This window comes from Dipodomys spectabilis, unplaced genomic scaffold, assembly GCF_019054845.1.
Source record: "Dipodomys spectabilis isolate Male_0828 unplaced genomic scaffold, ASM1905484v1 ptg000312l, whole genome shotgun sequence".
NCBI classification, from domain to species: Eukaryota; Metazoa; Chordata; class Mammalia; order Rodentia; family Heteromyidae; genus Dipodomys; species Dipodomys spectabilis.
Window position 1 is genome coordinate 4,900,083 of NW_024870989.1, and position 18,997 is coordinate 4,919,079.

The following is an 18,997-nucleotide window of genomic DNA, read 5'->3' on the forward strand; positions in this document are numbered from 1 at the left end:
ACGGATCATGCCATTATCAAGTCAAGAGCTAAACAGCCTATAGGCTGTAGGCAAACATACCAAGGGAAGGCATGGTCCAGCAGCATTGTAGGTGGCAATGTCCCAACATAGGACGTGAAGGGTTAGGGAAGCTTAAGTAGAGCTTTTTCCTTAGGAATAATACTCTATTAAGCCATACCTCTTTTTCTGGGTTTATCACTGATTAATTGGAGACATGTCTCATGGACTTTCCTGCTTGGACTGGCCTGAAATCAGACTCCTCAGATCTCAGCCTCCTAAGCTGTGAGGATTAAAGGCATGAGCCACCAATGTCTAAATAAATTATTCCTTTAATAAAAATCATAATGGCTACAGTATGGTTTAACAGAGAGCTTGAATCCTTATCAGTTTTGTTCCTGACCTGCTATTCTGATAGGACCCACAAAACTTACATTCAATTCTCCACTGAAGTAGAGGGTATCCATTGCATGCTCTGTAGCATCATAAATCACTTGCTGGTGAGGAAAAGTACCTCTTTTCCATAGGAAATGCTCAGTAAATTCTGATTATTGAATAATCATAAACCTAGGAGATGGAAAATACTGCTAATCAATAATTTTTTTTTGTTCATTGTGGTACTTGAACTCAGGGTCTGGGTGCACTCCCTTATCCATTTTCTAGCACTCTACCACTTGAGCTACAGCCCCACTTCTGTGTTGGTTTGTTGTTGTTGTTGTTGTTGTTCATGGGGCCTGATATCTGGGTCTTGGCTCTGTCTCTCAGCTCTTCAGCTTATGGCTAGCACTCCACTTGAGCCTTAACACCACTTCCAGCTTTTTCTGCTTATGTGGTGCTAAGCAATCAAACCCATGTCCTCATGCTTGCAAGGCAAGCACTCTACCACTGAGCCAACTTCCTAGCCACCCACTTCGAGTTTTTGAGTGATTCACTGGACCTAAGTATCTCATAGGGACTTTTCAGCCCGGGCTGGCTTTGAAACATAATCTTTCCATCTCAACCTTCTGAGTAGGATTATAGGCATGAGCCATGTGTCCATGGATACATCCACATTTTTATACAAGTGAATAAAGCTCAGTGATATAGTGTCTTCCTCTTTAACCAAAAGCAGGCAAATAACCAAAATTGAATTTGAAATTCAGTTGAATCTGAGTCTATATTCTTAACAACTGGGTTGTAAGTTATTTGATCTTTGCACAAGTTTGTTAGTAGATACAGCACACATGTCAGGAATTTTCTATTTCAAATGGCCCATGACACATAGTTGGGTGTGGTATGGTAAGCCTGTAATTCCATCACTTGGGAGGCTTAAGCAGAAGCTTGGTAAGTTCAAGGCCATTTTAGCTATGTAGTAAATGCCATCTCAGAAGGGCAGAAAGTAAATGGCTTCTGTGTCTACAATGAGAAGCCTAAGACTCTCCAAGGCCAAACAGAAAGCATGACCCAAAAGACTAACCCAAAACACCTGGATACCAGCTGTGTCGACTCATTCTTGGGCCAATATAGTGTCACCCAAAGGCGCTATTGAATAGTTGGGTCCATGTCTCCTCTTCTTCTCTTCAGAAGGGCCATTTCAAATAATCATTCCTAAAAATGAAAAGACAGCAGTGATAGTAGGATTTCCATTCCAGCATATTTAAAGTCAGTGAGCACTTAGACATTGGCAACTATAATATTAATTGACTAGCAAGTGGCTGGCAGTACCTGAAGAAACTCATAGATCATAGTATATGTTCTGTGAATTAGAATTAATTAAGTTGCTACCATAGCTGCAGCAGGTGCAGTACCAGTTGGGGGAGGGCGGCAGCATCCTTAGCTCCAGACCCTTGACATCTGGAGTGCATCATGAAACCCACCCGCCCTTCACAAAGGCCGAAAGAGAAGGGGGCCACCATAGAATGCTAGGCTCTTCTGGTGTGGCATGAGACCATCACCTCACTTCTCTTTCCTGGCTGGATAAGTTGAGGCTGCGTGCCTGTGTCACTTCACTCCTGATTCCGGTCTGGGTGGGTAGGTGCTGTGTGCCTGTACCACCTCACTCTCGCTTCTGGTCTGGCTGCAGTGGGAGCCGTGTGCCCGTGTCACCTCACTCCTACATCCAGTCTAGGTGGGTGGGGGGTCATGTGCCTGTGTCACCTCACTCCTGCTTCTGGTGTGTGTGAGTAGGGGAGTAGGGGCCATGGTGCCTGTGTCACTCACTGCTGATTCCGGTCTGGGTGGGTAGGAGCCATGTGTCTGCACCACCTCACTACTGCTTCCTGGCTGGATAAGATGGGGCTAAGCCACTTTTCGCCTCACTCACGCTTAATTTCTGGGTGAGTGGGGGCCATGTGCCTATGTTTCCTCACTCCTGCTTCAGGTCTGGGTGAGTGGGGGTTGCGTGTCTGTGTCACCATACTCCTGCTTTTGGTCTGGGTGAATAGGGGAGTAGGGGCCATGTTCCTGCACCACCTCACTCGTACTTCCAGTCTGGGTCGGTCCAGACTGGCTCTGAGGTAATTACTCTCTCCAGATGCTGTTTACCAGCATGTACTTCAGCCCATGCCAGAGGTTAGACTTTTCCAATTCTCATAGTAAAGCATGACATTAAGGGATTAATATGGCACCTTTCTAGGTTTGAGAACTCTGTTATAAAATTGTGCACTTGTGTGCACCTGTGCACTGGTCTAGGGCTTTAAACTCAGGGTCTGAGGTGTCTCTGAGATATTTGATTAAGGTAGAGCTCTACTGCTTCAGCCACAGCTCAACATATGGCACTTTTGTGGTTAATTGAGACTAAAATTCTCCCAGATTTTCCTGTCTGGACTGGCTTTGAACACTATCCTCGGATCTCAGCCTTTTTAGTAGCTAGGATTTACAGGTGTGAACTATGGGCAACTCTGTATTTGCTTGATTGCAATTCAGAGAGAACTGTGCTTGGTAAGTATTCTGGAGTAAAAAGATTTGAACTCTTCTAATGAGCAGTGGTGAAAATACTCAGGTTCTAGCCTGGCATTGGTGGATCAGGCCTCTAATTCTACCAATTCAGGAATGTGAAATCTGAAAATTGCAGTTTGAAATCAGTGTGTGGAGGACAAAGTCTTTGAGATTCTTTATCTCCAACGAACTACCACAAAACCAGAAAGTGGCACTGTAGCTAAGTGGTAGAGCACCAACCTTGAACAAAAATGCTCAGAGACAGCACTTAGGCCATGAGATCAAGTCCAATAAGCACAAAAACGAAACAAAACAAGAAAAAACCTGGGTTCTTCAGTAGGAGTTTATCATTATAAATATGTTTCCCATTATATTTAGCTCTGTCATAGGTACATGAATCTTAGGGTATTAAGAAACTTAGCTAAAAATATAGGCAGCATTGTGTGTGTGTGTGTGTGTGTGTGTGTGTGTGTGTGTGTGTGTGTGTGTTTGCCAGTCCTGAGGCTTGAACCTGGGGCCTTAATCTCTTGATTGGATTTTTTCCATTAAGGCTGGTACTCTGCCACTTGGTCCACAGCTCTACTCCCAGATTTTTTTAAATTCTTATTTGGAAATAACAGTTTTACACACTTTTCTGCCTGTGGAAGCCGATTCTGGAATGTGATTATTTGAATCCTAATATAAAATATGTGTGTGCAGATAGCTCTACTATAAAGCTGACTTACATTTCTTCAGCTGTATATGTAGGATTTCTTGGGTGGAACTTCCACACTGGTTTCTGTTGGGGCTGCACTGATTCATTTAATTGCCAACATTGTGTAAGGTATCTTTCCCTACTTCCTTGTGAGTATTTTTGTTTTCTTTTTTAATAGGCATTCTGCTTAGGCAGACATGAAACTTCAACATAGATTTGATTTGCATTTCCTTGATTACTAAAGATGTTGAATATTTTCATGTATTCCTTAGACACCTATATATGTTTTGGGGAATGATCTAGTCAATTTACTATTTATTGATAAGATTGTTCTTAGTGTATTTCATTTTTTGAGTCTATACATCTAGATATTGGGATTTCTTCTGTTACTCAAAAGGCAGGAGTTCAGGCTTATTTTACTAAATCTTAGCAAAAGATGACTTGTGAGCTTCAAATTATTTAATAGATGATTAATTAAAAATGATCAGAAGGTGTGGCTCACACAGGAGAGTGCCTGCCAACAAGTATAAGTTCTGAACTCAGACTTCAGTGTCTACAAAAAAAGAGATATATTTTATTATTTTACAACAATAAGATTTTATCAGTTATATACTCTCAAAATATGTAATTCTAAATATTTCACTATTCTTCATGGTAAAACTTTTGCAAATTTTAGCATAAACTAACAATTTTAGTTTCTATTTTTTCCTTGGTATTCATTCAAGCCAGCAAAACTGGTAAAATACAACTTTGGCCAGGTTCTGGCTCATGTCTGTATTTCTAGCTATTCAGGAGGCTGAGATCTGAGGATTGCAGTTCAAAGTCAGCCTGAGCAGCAAGCTCTGTGAGGCTCATGTCTAAATAACCACCAGAAAAATAGAAGTAGTGCTGTGGCTCAAGTGGTAGAGTGCTTTCCTTCAGCTGAATAGCTGAGGGACTGCCCCCAGGCCCCGAGATCAAGCCCCACTTCGAACCAAAAACAAAACAAAACCAAACCAAAATCCAACTTTATATAAAGAGAAAGAATCTCCAAGGTTTTATTCAAGATTTTTAATGCTTGTGGCAAATGATTTATCCAGTAGAAAGTTGAGATCTTATATCTGTCATTGTGATAAACTTGCTACTATGTGGTTGATTCATTTCATTCATCTAACATTGTTGAAGATGAAAAATCCATCAAGGACATGACATATAATTGGCAAAACTGGTAAGTTGAAATGACAATTTTTTTTCTAGTTTGGCAAAGAAGCTCTGGTTTTCCTAACCTCACCAGGATTTGAACAATGAAAAAAATTGCCTTGATTTTTCCCAAAAGTGAGGAAGACAGCTCATATTCAAATAATTAGAAGATAATGAAAAGAATGTTTAAGACACATAATATATTTAATTTTGAACCTTCCTCTAAGGAAACTTCCAAGAAACTAGCAAAAATTGGTTATAGCTATTTATATAAAAGAGCTCATTGCAGGTGCCTCATACCTATAATTTGCTACTCAGAAGGATGAGATCTGGGATTGAGATTGGAGCCAGGATGGAAAAGCAATAATTGCATGGATGATGTCCCCTGCTGTTAGATCATATGTGCCTTCCTCCCATCCTCAATGTGAAGCTGTTTCCCCACATTACCATCCTTCTGAAATATTGACATTATCATTGTAATTTCTGGTTTTTTCCTTCAACATGAAAGGTTCATGGAGCAGGCCACTTGCAGCTGTATTCACATCTGTTTCTCCAGTTGCCTACAACATTGCCTGGTCCTTAGTGCTTAGTAGCCTTGTGTAGATGAAACTGCCCTGCTCATGTAATCTCAGAATTCAGTCAGGAAAGCTCATCAAGCTGTGATCTTGTGGTTAGTAGTTAACTCTTCTAATTATTTTTTTTCTACTTTGTGTATCTAAAGTCCACGTAAGGGTAGATCAGTGGCTGACACCTATCTGTTGTAATGGCAAAGTTGACTGTGACATCATAGAAGATTATTATGAAGCTGCATGAAAACTCATCCACCAAAGCACTGCAAATCACAGCCTCCCACATCCAGGAATAGATTTAACAGCTCTGCAATCAAACCATCATTCACTCTCTGCTGGATTCAGACTCAGCATTTCCCTTTCCTATTTAAAATAAAGAAAAATTCAAGACATGCTTTTTTATATGTCATTGAATTATGGAAATGTCCTTCCAAACAAAAAAATAAGAATGTCATTAGTGGAATGTAAATATAAGGCAAGGAATAAAACAAGCATAAAATTTCCTAGGGAAAAAATTAAAAGTGGCACCTGCTACAAAAGTTGGTCCTTAAAACTAGGACTGGATTCTGACACACACCAGTAATCCTAATATAATATAAGGTAAGGAAAGTTTTATTTTTGTGCCAGTCCAGGGTTTGAACTTGCACTCAGAGCCCTGAGTTCTCTTGCTCAAGGCCAACAATTTACTACTTGAGTCATAGCTCCACTTCTTGTATATTTGGTAGTGTAGTGGAAATAAGAATTTCCCAGACTTTTCTGCCTGTGCTGGCTTCAAACTGTGATCCTCGATGTCAGCCTCCTGAGTAGGATTACAGGCATGAGCCACCAGTACCAAGCTAAAAGTTACTTTTGTGAGATATAAAAATAAGATATACAAAGCAACATAAACAAATGAAACTTTAGGACAACAAAACTGAAACAAGTTATATAAAAGATATAAAAAGACAAACACGAAGGCCCCGAGTTCAAGCTTCAGGAACAGCACAAAAGAAATAAAGAAGTGTAGAAAAAGAGAAGAAATAGTGAGTGACAGAGTTTTAAATTAATCAATCATTGGTGGCCTACACATGTTGTATTAACTACATAGGAGGATAAAGTCAGAAAATAACATTTAAAGGTAAGCCCAAGCAGGAAATTCCATTGGCCATTTTTCTGTGTGTGCTAGTCATGGGGGTTGAATTTTTTCTACTTTACTCTAGGCTGGAGTTTTATCAATCTCATTAGTGGAATCATTATCATCTAATTGGAGATAAAGAGTATCATGGAATTTCCTATGCAGGCTGGCTTCAAACTTTGATCCTCAGATTTCAACTCCCTGAATCATTCTGTTATTTCCATTAGACATTATCTCCAATGAACCCCCCAAAAGAAGAAAAAAAAAAAAACAGCTGGAGCTTGACGTGTGGCTCCAATGGCAAAAATGAGACAATGATTTCTGGGACATTACCAACACCTTTAGATCAATCTCCAGGAACAATATACACAAGAATAAAATAAATAAATGAAAAGAAAGGTGGAAGAAGAAAAAGGAGAGCCAATTTCAGAGGTTAAAATGAGCAAAACTGAAATAGGTTACACTTGTTCTTGTAGTTACTCAAGGGTCTCACATTTGAGGATCAGTGTTCAAGGCCAGCCAAGGGAGGGGAGTCCATGGACTCAACTCTAATTAGGCAAATACAGTTTAAAAACAAAGCCCCAAATTGTGCTATGACTCACATATTAGAGGTCTAGCATTAAAAATATAGTGGGACTGAACTGGGAAACTGACTCATTGGTCGAGTGCTTGCCTTGCATGCATGATGCCCTGGGTTCAATTCCTCAGCAACACATAGCAGAAAAAGCCAGAAGTGGCACTGTAGCACAAACGGTAGGGCTCTAGCCTCAAGCTGGAGAGCTGAAGGACAGTGCCCAGGACCAGAGTTCAGGCCCCATGATGGGCAAAAAAAAAATAGGGATACAGGTGGACCCATTTCAACAATGAGATGTACAAGATGTTATGTTGAAAAACAAATTTACAACTTTGGTGCAGGGAGGTGGTTTTCAGGGCGATGGGGTTGTGGTGGGGAGATGGCTAGGGATGGGAAGGGGAAACAAAGGAGGAGGCAACAATGCTTGATAAGAAATGTACTCATTACCTTGCTCATGTAATTGTAAGCCCTTTATACGGCATTTTCACAATAAAAAGAAAAATAAATAAATAAAAAAGATAGACCAGAAAAAAATTACTGGGACAATACGTAGACTCTGATTTATATCCCCAAGCCCAGCATTCATGTGGAAATAAAAAAGATAGAAATTAAAATATGTGTTGGAAAATCCAACTAAATTTTCAAAATGAGCATGAATTTTTGTTTCATGTGTCTAATCCTAGATACAAAGATAGATGAAATCTGAGGGTTATGGTGTCTTATCATCAAATCGCCAGCAAAACAAACAAACAAGAAAACAGAAGTGAAGCTGTGATTGGAGTTGTAAAGCATCAGTCTTGAGTGAGAAAGCTATGAAACAGTGCCCTGGCACAGAGATCCAGCCTCAGGATCATAAAAATAGTCATAAGAAGAGAACCTGGTGCTGGTGACTCATGCCTGTAATTCTAAAACCTCAGGAGGCAGAAATATGGGAATCCAGTATAAAGGCCAATCCAAGCAGGAAAGTCAAGAAGACAGTTTTTGGTGGGCCATCCTGGGGATAGTACTGTACTACTCCCAAGTTTTTGGAAGTTAATTGGGGGTAAGGATCTTAGACTTTCCTGCTCAACATGGCTTTGAACCATGAAGGTCAGACCACAGCCTCCTGAAACAGTCCAGGAATTGCATGAGTTTCTGCTCCAGGAGCAACACACCCAAAACAATGAAATTAATAAATGTAAAGAAGGGTAGAAGAAGAGAAGAACCAATAACCAAGGCTTCAATGAGCCAATCAGCCAATCATTGATAGCTCATAACTCTAATTCCAGTTACAAAGGAAGTTAAAATCTGAGGATAATATTTAAAGGCCAGACCACGTAGGAAAGTTCATAAGATGTGTTTGTGTGTGTGTGTGTGTGTCTGTGTGTCTGTGTGTGAGACCTGTTGCTTGAACTTGTACTGTTTTGCATTTTAGTGGTTATAATTGGTGATATCATGGACTTTCCTGCCCATTCTGGTAGAAAATTTGATCCTCAGATTGAATCCTCATGAATTAGGTCTGGCTCTACATGATAATCATTTCTAATTAACCATCAAAACAGAAAAATAAACTGGAATTGAGCTGTGGTTCTCCTGGCAAAACTGGGAAAATGTTTCCGGGACAGCACCCAGACCCTGAGTTCAACCCACAGGACAAACACAGAAGAAATAAAAGGAGAACAGATGTACAAAAGGAAGAGTCAGTGACAGTAGTTGAAGTGAATCAAACATTTGTTGTTCACACATGTTATACGAGGTAGTCAGGAGGATGAAATCTAAGGATCACGGTTCATGACCAGCCCAGGCAGGAGAGTCCATGAGACTCATATATCTAATTTGCACCAAAAATAAGTTACAAGCTGTGCTTTGGTTCATGTGGTTGGGTGGTAGTCTTAAACAGAAAGCTTGGAACAGCACCTAAGCCCTAAGTTGAAAATCTAGACACACATTTAAAAAAACAAACAAAAAAACAGAAACTTAAAATGATGGGTAAAGAGAAACATAAAGTTTCAAAATGAGTATGGGCTTTGGTTCATGTTTATTCCTTGTTATTCACTTACAAAAAGAAAGAAAAAAGACCACAAATTATAAAATATGGGAGAAAGCAAAAATTATAATTTCAAAATGAGCCATGTGTTTTTGGTTTATGTGTGTATTCCTAGCTACTAAGAATGTTGAAATATGAGGATTATAGCTCAAAGCCAGCCTGGGCACAGCAGTGACTGAAATTTTTATCTCTAAGTACCCAGGAAAATCTGGAAATGAAGGTGTGATAGTAGTTGTAAAGTACTGAAATTCCATGAAAAACCTGGGAAACAATTCCCAATTCAGCCCTAAGTCAACCAAAAGCAAAACTGAAAGAAGAGAAGACATTACCATTTGAAATTTAAGCCTGGGACTGGTGGTTCTTGCTGATTATTTTAGCTATTCAGGAGGCTGAAGTCTGAATATACCAGTTAAAAGCCAGTCCAAACAGGAAAGTCTATGGAGCTTTTTATCTGTGTGTGCCAACCTTGTGCTTGAATTCATGTAGGAGCACTACCACTCCCAGAGTCTTGGTAGTTAGTTGATGAAAATAGTCTCATGGATTTTCCTGCCAAGGATGGCTTCAACTACAATCCTCAGATTTCAGCCTCCTATGTCTTTCTGGGCTTTACATGAGATTCTTATCTCCAATTAACCACCAAAAGGAAGAAAAATAAAACCTGGTGATTGAACTGTGGCTCCAATGGCAGAAATGAGAAAATGATTTCTGGGAAAGCATCCAGACCCTGATATACACAAACACACACACAAAGTATAAAATAAATAAATGTAGAGAAGGTAGGATAAGAAACAGACAATTTCAGAGATGAAAATGAGCTAAGCTTAAGTGGCACACACCTCTGATGGTAGCCACTTGGGAGATTCAAATCTGAGGATCACATTTGAAAGCCAGCCCTGGTAGGAGAATTCATGGACTCAAATCTAAGTAGCTACTTAAAACAAAACAAAAAGTAATAACCACAAGTTATGCAGTGGTTCGTGTCTTAGTGTTCTAATCTTGAATAAAAATTTCTGGGACTGCCCTTGATTTTTCGACCCAGGACCAGCATACACAAGGAAATAGAAATACAAATAAAAAGGTCTAAGAATGGCGGGGAATGTGGCTTAGTAACAGACTGCTTGCCTACCATGTTTGAATCCCTAGGTTTGTTTCCTCAGTACCTCATAAATGAAAAAGACTGAAAGCGGCACTGTGGCGCAAGTAGTAGAGTTCTCACCTTGAGTAGCAGAAGTTCAGGGACAGTGCTCAAGCCCTGAGTTCAAGCCTCAGGATTATGAAAAAGAATAAAAATGTTGTGAGAAAATCCAGTTGAAGTTTCAAAATGAGCAATGCATGAAATTTTGGTCAATATGTGTAATCCTAGTGTCAGAAGGCTGAAATATGAAGGTTGTTGTTCATAGCCAGCCTGTACAGGGAAGTGCATAAGTCTGCAACTAACCAGCAAAAACCGCCAGAAATAAAACTGTGGTTGTAGTTTGTAAAGCAACAGCCTTGAATGAAAAACCAATTGAAACAATGCCCTGACTCAGAGATCCAGCCTCAGCATCACAATAAGAAAATTAAATGGTTGGAAGTAGAGAACCCAGAACTGTTGGTTCATGTCTGTAATTCTAGAAAAGCAGGAGGCTGAAATATAAGATCTTATGTAAAGGCAAACCCAATCAAGAAATTCCAGGAGACTGTTTTGTTTGTGGTGGGCACACTGGGGATAGGTTTTTGTTGATTGATTGGAGATAAGAATTTCATTGATTTTCCTGGCCAGGCTGCTTTCAAACCATGATGGCCAAATTTCAGCCTCCTGAGTCAGGCCAATACTTGCATGAGTTCGAGCTCCAGGACCAACACAAACAAAAACAATGAAATAAATGAAAAGAAGGGTAGAAGAAGACAAGAAAGACCAAGTAACAGAAGTTTCATTGGGGACTAATGTTTGTAATTCTAGCTACTTAGGCTAAAATTTGAGGATACTGTTTAAAGCTCAGCTCAAGTATAGGTGTTCATAAGACATGTGTGTTTGTGTGTGTGTGTGTGTGTGTGTGTGTGTGTGTGTGTGTGTGTGTGTGTTTACCAGTCCTGGTGCTTGAACTTGCACTATTTTGCTCAATAATCTACAACTCTCAGATTTTAGTGGTTCATTGGAGAAAAGAGTGTCATGGACTCTCCTCAATTTTTAGCCTCCTGAATCTGGCTTAGCTAGACATGATTCTTTTCTCTCCAATTAACCAACCCACAAAAGCCAAATGTTATGGTTGCTCCCATGTATGCCCTGAGACAACATCTGAGCTTCAATTTCCACTCCCAGAACAAGTAAAAAAGAAAAAAAAGAAAAACAGGTGGAAGCAAGCACATATTAAAGTTTTAAAATGACCCAAATGTTGATGATTATATGTGTAATCCTTTTTACACAAGAGGCTGACAACTGACAATTGCAGAGTCAAGTTAGTCTAGGAAAGAACATGCTTGAGATTCTTATCTCCAGCTACACAGCACAAAGCCTTGAGCTATGGCTGAGGTGGTAAAGCACCAATCTTGAGTGTAAAAGCTAAGATATAGGCCCCAGAGTCAGAGGTCAAGCCACAGGACCCATAAAATTTTCAAAGGAGAGCGGATGAAGACAGGCTGAAATCTGAGAATCGTTGTTCAAAACTACCCCATGCAAGAAAGTCCATGAGGCTTTCTCTGTGTGTGCATCTGTGTGCTATGTTTGGCTTGAATTTATGCTGTTTTGTTCAAGGATAGAGCTTTACCACTCCCAGTTTTTCAGTGATTAATTGGAGCTGAGAGTCTCATGGGATTTCCTGCCTTTGTTGGCTTTGAACCCTGATCCTCAGATTTCAGCCAACTGATTCATGCTGGGCTTTGCATAAGACTCATCTCCTATTAACTAACAAGAGTTAAAAAAAAACCTGGAATTGAGCTGTGGCCCAAGATGCAAACTGGGCAGTCACATTCTAGTACAGCACCCAAGGCTTTAGTTCAAGCACAAAGACAAAACAAGTATTGCCACAAGCTATACTTTGGCTTATGTGCGAAGCCACTAGTCTTGAAGAAAAAAGCTCTGGCATTGCATCCGGGCCCTCATATATAGCCCCAGGACTAGAACATATACAAAAGTTAAAAAAAAACAAGGAAAATTATAACAATATAAAGTGGAAAAAACATATTAATATTTTTAAATGACCAGTGAGTTTGTGGTTCATGTGTGTAATCGGAGCACCTCAGAAAGCTGAAATCTGAGGATCATGGTTTGAAGCCAGACTACCCAGAAAAGTACATTAGAAACATGTCAAATAAAAAAAGCTAGAAGTGAAGCTGTGGTTGAATTTGTAAAACATCGTCCTTGAGTCAAAAAGCTAAGAAACAGAAGGGCACTGCTGGCTCTACACTGTAATCTCAGGAGGCTGAGATATAAAGACCATGGTTCAAATCCAGCCTGGTCAGGAAAGCTCATGAGAATCCTGTACTCCAATTAACCACCAGATAACCTGAAGTGGCTCTGTAGGTCAACTGGTAGAGCATTTGCCTTGAGTTGAAGAACACAAAGACAGTGTGTTCAACCCCTACCTCCCTTCAAAATAACTAAGAAACAGCAATGTGGCCCAAAGATCAGATCTATTGGACAAAATAAAAAAGTACTGAGTTTGAAGGCAAGAAAGAGCTAGTTAAAAATATTAAAATAAGATGGGCACCAGTGGCTCATGCTTGTAATCCTAGCTACTCAGGAGGCTGAGATCCACAGTTCCAAGCCAGCCCAGGCAGGAAATTCTGTGAGACCCTTATCTCTAATAAAGCAGCAGAAAACTGGAAGTGGTTCTATGGCTCAAGTGGTAGACTGTTTGCCTTGAGCTGAAGAGCACAGAGACAGCACCTAACCCAGAATTTAAGCCCCACGAATGACCAAAAAAAAAAAAAAATTAAAATGTCTGCGGTTGATTGCTCATGCCTTTAAATCCTAACTATCCAGGAGGCTGAAATCTAAGGGTTGTAGTTCAAATCCAACCCAAGCAAGAAAGTCCATGAGACTTGTTAATGTAATTACAATACTAGGGCTTGAACTTGTCCTGTTTTACACAAGGCTAGATAGAGTTCTACTACCCACAGCTTTTTGGTGATTAATTGGAGGTAAGAATTTCAGACTTTGCTGCTCAGACTGGCTTCAGACCAAGATCAGATTTCAGCCTCCTTAGTTGTGCTGGGCTTTGCATGAGATTTTTCAAAAGAATGAAGCTGGAAGTTTATCTGTGGCTCAATTGGCAGAACTGAGAAAAATCTCTGAGACAGTGGCCAGTCCTTACATGCAGAAAAAAAAACATAAAAATTTTCTTTTTTTAAATTTTTATTTTTTATTGTGAACATACTGTACAGAGTGGTTACAATTACATGGGCAAGATAATGAGTACATTTCTTATCAAGCATTGTAGTCTCCTCTTTTGTTTCCCCTTCCCATCCCTTCCAATCCTCCCCCACTCCCTCACCCAATCCTCCCCGCTACCCCCCTTCTCCCGCACCAAAGTTGTAAAGTTCATTTTTCGACATAACGACTTGTACATCTCATTGTTTCAATGGGTCCACCTGTACCCCTATTTAAACGATTTGTTTTTCCCCTTGCTCTCCACAAATTATGCAGACATCAAATACAGTGAAAGCAGGAGTTATACTGTGGGGAAGGGACATACAAAGCAACAAAGAAATCATCTTATAAATGTGTTAGAAACAATCGCATAAAAAAAAAAAAACATTTGAATACATATCTTCGGGTTCATTTCCCTAACATTTTCAAAAGTAAATAATAGTAGTTTTATAATATAGAAAAAAAATCAAAAACTATGTTTAATACGATACAAAGGAAAACTATGTTTCTTTTTAAATGTAGCAAATGAGAACATAGTATAAAGTTTCAAAATGAAATGATGAGAGTAAGGGAAAAGGGAAAAATTTAAAAATTCATGTAAATATTAAATACAAGCTGACATGACCAAAATATAATGTGACCAGAAACTTATCTATCACTTGCAATTACTTACAAATTATTGTCCCTCAAGTTTCAGCAGCTACCATGGAAATTTAAACATGACCTCTCTATGCAGCCTAGACTGTGTAAGGGTCTTCCTGTTTTAGCCTCTTGAGTTAGATCTGCAGGCATTGCCCTCATTTTAATATATGACGTTTCCTTTAAAATTTAAAATTAATATTAAAATAATGGATTATCTGTAAAGCATGACTAAACATCAGAGATCCACCAGAGATCTTCTAAGGAATACAATCAAAACATTAGAAAAGCAACTACCACTCAAGGTAGGTAACAGAAAGAAAATTTAGCATTTTTTGGATGTGCTGGTGATGAACGCAGGGCCTCATGCTTGCTAGGCATGTATAAAATTCAGTGACATTAATTATATCCACACCATTACCTCTATTTGTGAACTATCTTTTTGATACTGATGAAATCCACACAATCATTGAGTAATAATCACCCCAATGACATGCCCCAGAAATTTTAATCTTCCATTTTCTCTTATAAAATGGTTTAGTCAATGTTTCACATAAATAGTAGATTACTTTTTGTGTCCATCCGTGACAGACATATATTAATTGCAGCATTTTTGTGGATGTCATAATCCATTAATGCATACCTCATATTCTGTAAACCTGTTTATCTGATAGACTCTCCAGGAATTTCTAACTTCTGACTATTGTGAACTTTGCTGTTATTATTGGCATATGAGCTATTAGTTTTTTCTTTTCAGCTCTTTTGGTTATGCAATGAGCAATGGAATTGCTGGGTAATGTGGTAATGCTCTGTTATGTTAGAAGAATGTGTCATATTGTACCATAATTGCTATATCACTTTTCATCAGCACAGAAATGTACAAATGGTCAATAAAATGTATTTCAAATGTATTTCAAATCTTCCACAGATGTGCCCTAAAGAATCTTTTTTTTTTTTTTTTTACTTTTTACTTGCTTTTATTTAGGCCATGCAGGCCTGGAGCTATGTAGCATTTTCTAGAGCTGAAGTGAGAACAATACCAAATACCACTGACCTAGCCTCCAAAAACATTTAATCTAGTAGCCATTTTTTCTAGAGATAAAATTTAGTGATTATATGAATTTTTCTCTTCTAAAATAAGGTTTTGAATTTTAAAATGAATTATATAAATGTAACACCTCTGTGTACCTTCTTTTTTTAAGAAGAAAAATTATATTTACAAAAAATATTAAAGGACAAAAAAGCTTCTCAGCAGGAAAATACATTACAATCATAGTCTGATTCTGACCAAAGCACATACAATACAATACAAAAAATAATACAATAAGAGCTAATCTAAAGTAAAATGAAGAGTAAGGCCAGGGGCAGGGGTCAAGTGGTAGAGCTTTAGGTTGCCCAGCACCAGCTCTGAATCAAAACCGCAGTACTGCCAAGGGATAAAATAAAGTATTGAAAGTTAAGGAAGCATGCAGATAAAATATGACGGACAACAAAGAGAGACACAGCTGTAATCACAACACTTGGGAGACTAAGCAGTAGAATTATGAAGTTAAGATCAGACTTGGCTACATAATGAGACTGTATCTTAAATAACATAGAATAAATAAATCAAACAAAAATTTTAATGACTAGGTGTAGTTTAAGTGTAATTAAAGTAGTTTTTGTATGCACAAAAATTACATGCTTTGATAACTACAACATTCAGTTTACACTGCAGTACAAGGTGCCCCGTGGATGCAATCCCTCCTGAGGAAATCTAAGGCAGTTGATGCAATTGTATTCTTGGCTGGACTGAGGGTTTTGCTAGGCAAACAGTGTTTTGATCTCAATTCGTGGATCCCACTTACAACTCTTTTTTTTTAGTACACCACCTACAAATCTCTCCCATCTCAATAACAGGGCCTTCTACCTTTCAAGTGAAGTTATCTTTGATATCTCTTAGGGTTCTTCTCCCCTTTGTCTGGAACTGCTCTGTTCCTGGGCCCACATTCAGCAGCTTATTCTGAGAAGATTTGTAACTATTTGCTAGCCATCTCTATCCACTGCCATCTCCACCTCAAATAAGTCTTTGGTATCAGTATGAGTCTGGTCAGATGATAGAGCCAGCCTGGGCTGGCTTTGAACTATGATCCTCAGACCTCAGCCTCTTGAATAGCTAGGATCATATGAGTGAGCCACTGGCACCCGGCCATCATTTCTTTCCTGCAGGAAAATTTAGGGGGGTGGAATAGCCCAGCAGCACACACATTTGATAGCAAATGCCCCAGGGTGACCCAGATGCTCAGATAAAACCACTGACTTTGATATTGCCTTTGGTATCCAAGAGGATATTGTTGGAATTAAGGTCTCAGTGTGTGATTCTGTTCTGGTGTGGGTAGTGAACAGCACTTACAATTTGTGTGAAGAGCCTCTTGGTTTCATCCTCATATAGGCGGCAGGATTTTGAGATCCACCCCAGAAGGTATCTCCTACTGGCCAGTTCCATTGATGAGATATACATACTCTTCCTTCTCCATCACCTGGTACAACCTGATGGTGAGTTTGTGCCATACCTTCTTAAAAATGTCCACCTCATTCTTTAACTGATGACTGGAGGACTCTCGCTGTTAGGCCATGGTTGCAAGATTCCCCCCCCCCCCCACGCCCCGCAAGAAGACCACCGAGAGTCAGACTCTACAGCTTTTTTATTTAAACGGGCTGCAGCTTGGGCCTCGTCCTACACTCTGACACAGCTGAGCCTAGGAGGAGAGCCCAGAGCTAAGGATTTGCAGGTCTTATAAAGGCACACAATCAACCAGGTGTTTGGATTACCACCGCGTGTTGCTTTGCTAGACAGAAACAAGCAACAAGTGGTCACTGTCTCAAACTTTAACCTTTCATTCACCCCCCCCCCCTTGATTTATGGCCCCAAACTAAACTTCAACAGCTCTTGATCTTGAATGAGTATACCAATAACAATCAGCCCATTTTTCTTTTCTTGTGGCGTATGCGGAGTGGTTGGGTAGGATGCTTGGAGACTTCCCATGTTTCCCCATGGTCATCCAGGGCAAAGAGGTCAGCTGGTCTGGCATGGGAGCAGTGGATCCAAGCAGCAACGCCGTCCACCTTAAGGGCAGTGGTTGTAGCCAGTAGCACCATGTAAGGTCCCTTCAATCGTGGTTCCTGAGATCGCAAGTTGTGCCTTCGAACAAACACCTAGTCCCCTGGTTTAAACAAATGTGGGGTAGGAATAGAAGCAGAATCATATAATGCTCTAAGCTGGGGCCACCAGCTGTAAATAGTCAAGCTTACACAGAAATTTAGTATCATCCAAATTAGCAAGCAATTAAAGACAAGCCAATAGGGTGAATTTCTTATTCTAAACAAGGCAAAAGGAAGGAGCGATACCCAGTCTGCACCAGTCTCCAAGGCCAATTTAATTAAGGTCTCTTTTAGAGTCCGATTCTTACCTGCCCTGAACTCTGGGATCTATAAGAACAGTGCAATTTCCAATCCATCCCAAATGCCACGGCTATTCGCTGACTTACTTTTGAGATAAAGGCCGGTCCATTGTCTGATCCATTGGGGGATGGGAAGCCATACCTGGGTAGAATTTCTTCCAGGATCTCCTTAGCCACGACGTTTGTGGTCTCATGCTTTGTTGGGTAGGCTTCAACCCATACTGAAAAGGTGTCTACAAAAACTAGCAAATTTTTATATCCAAATTTTCCAGTTTTAATTTCTGTGAAGTCTACTTCCCAATACACACCTGGCCTAACTCCATGGAGGCGAGCTCCTTTTGTAACCGGCTGATTGGGGACATTGGTGAGCTGACAGGCTTTACAATTTTTAACAATGTCCTCAATGAGTTGGTTCCCTTGCCTAATTTTTACTTCTGAGTGGCGGAGCAAGTCCTGCATTCTTCAGGTTCCCATGTGAGAGACCCGATGGATTCTCTTAAGAATCCCCTTTGCCAATCTTTGTGGCAAGGTAAGTTTCCCCTCACCAGTTTTCCACCAGTCATTATTTCCTTCTCTGCCCGGGGGTTTATAGGCCTTGGGAATTTTCTTTATCCACTCCAAGTCTTCTTGGGAATACTGAGGCTCAGGAGGCAAAGCTCGTGGCCCTGGGTCTACTAGAGTCAGTACTTCCGCTCTGGGCTGGAGGGCTGCCTCCTTAGCTGCCTGATCAGCCAAGTTATTTCCTTTGGTTATTGAATCAGTTCCCTTTTGATAGCCAAGGCAGTGCATAATGGCAATATTTGCTGTTTCCCATAAGGCCCAGATGAGGCTTAAAATTTCTTGTTTGTTTTTAATAGTCTTTCCCTCAGCTGTCAGCAGCCCCCTCTCTTGGTAAATGGCTCCATGGACATGCACGGTGGCAAAAGCATACCGACTGTCTGTGTAAATGTTTAGTCTCTTCCTTTTGCCCATTTGTAGGGCTTTTTTTACTGCCACTAGCTCTGCTCTTTGTGCAGATGTTCCCTGGTGGAGTACTTCTACCCACACTATCACAGTGTCCGTGGTGACTTTTAGGCCCTCATACCTTTTTCCATCTCGAATGAAACTGCTGCCATCTGTGAACCTGGTATGCTCAGCATGCAATAGTGGCGAGTCTAACAAATCTGTCATCTTTTCCTTGGTCTGGTTTCTCTTTTCATGCTCCATTTTACGTTCTCTGTCCTTCCTTTCCTGACTTTGCTCCTCTGTTTCTCTTATTGTAAACCTTTTCTGCCACGTCTACTAGATCCCTAATAGACTTTTCACCAAGGCTGTCTAGAGCCTGCAACTTTATGTCTGGTGCAGTTTGATTTATATAGGCAAACATAATCATCTGTGTCGACTCCTGGGTCTCAAGTTCATATGGGGTATATTGATTAAAAGCTTCCATGAGATGCTCAAGATATGCTGTTGGACTTTCATTTATTCCCTGTCTTACATCATAAACCTTGGCCGTATT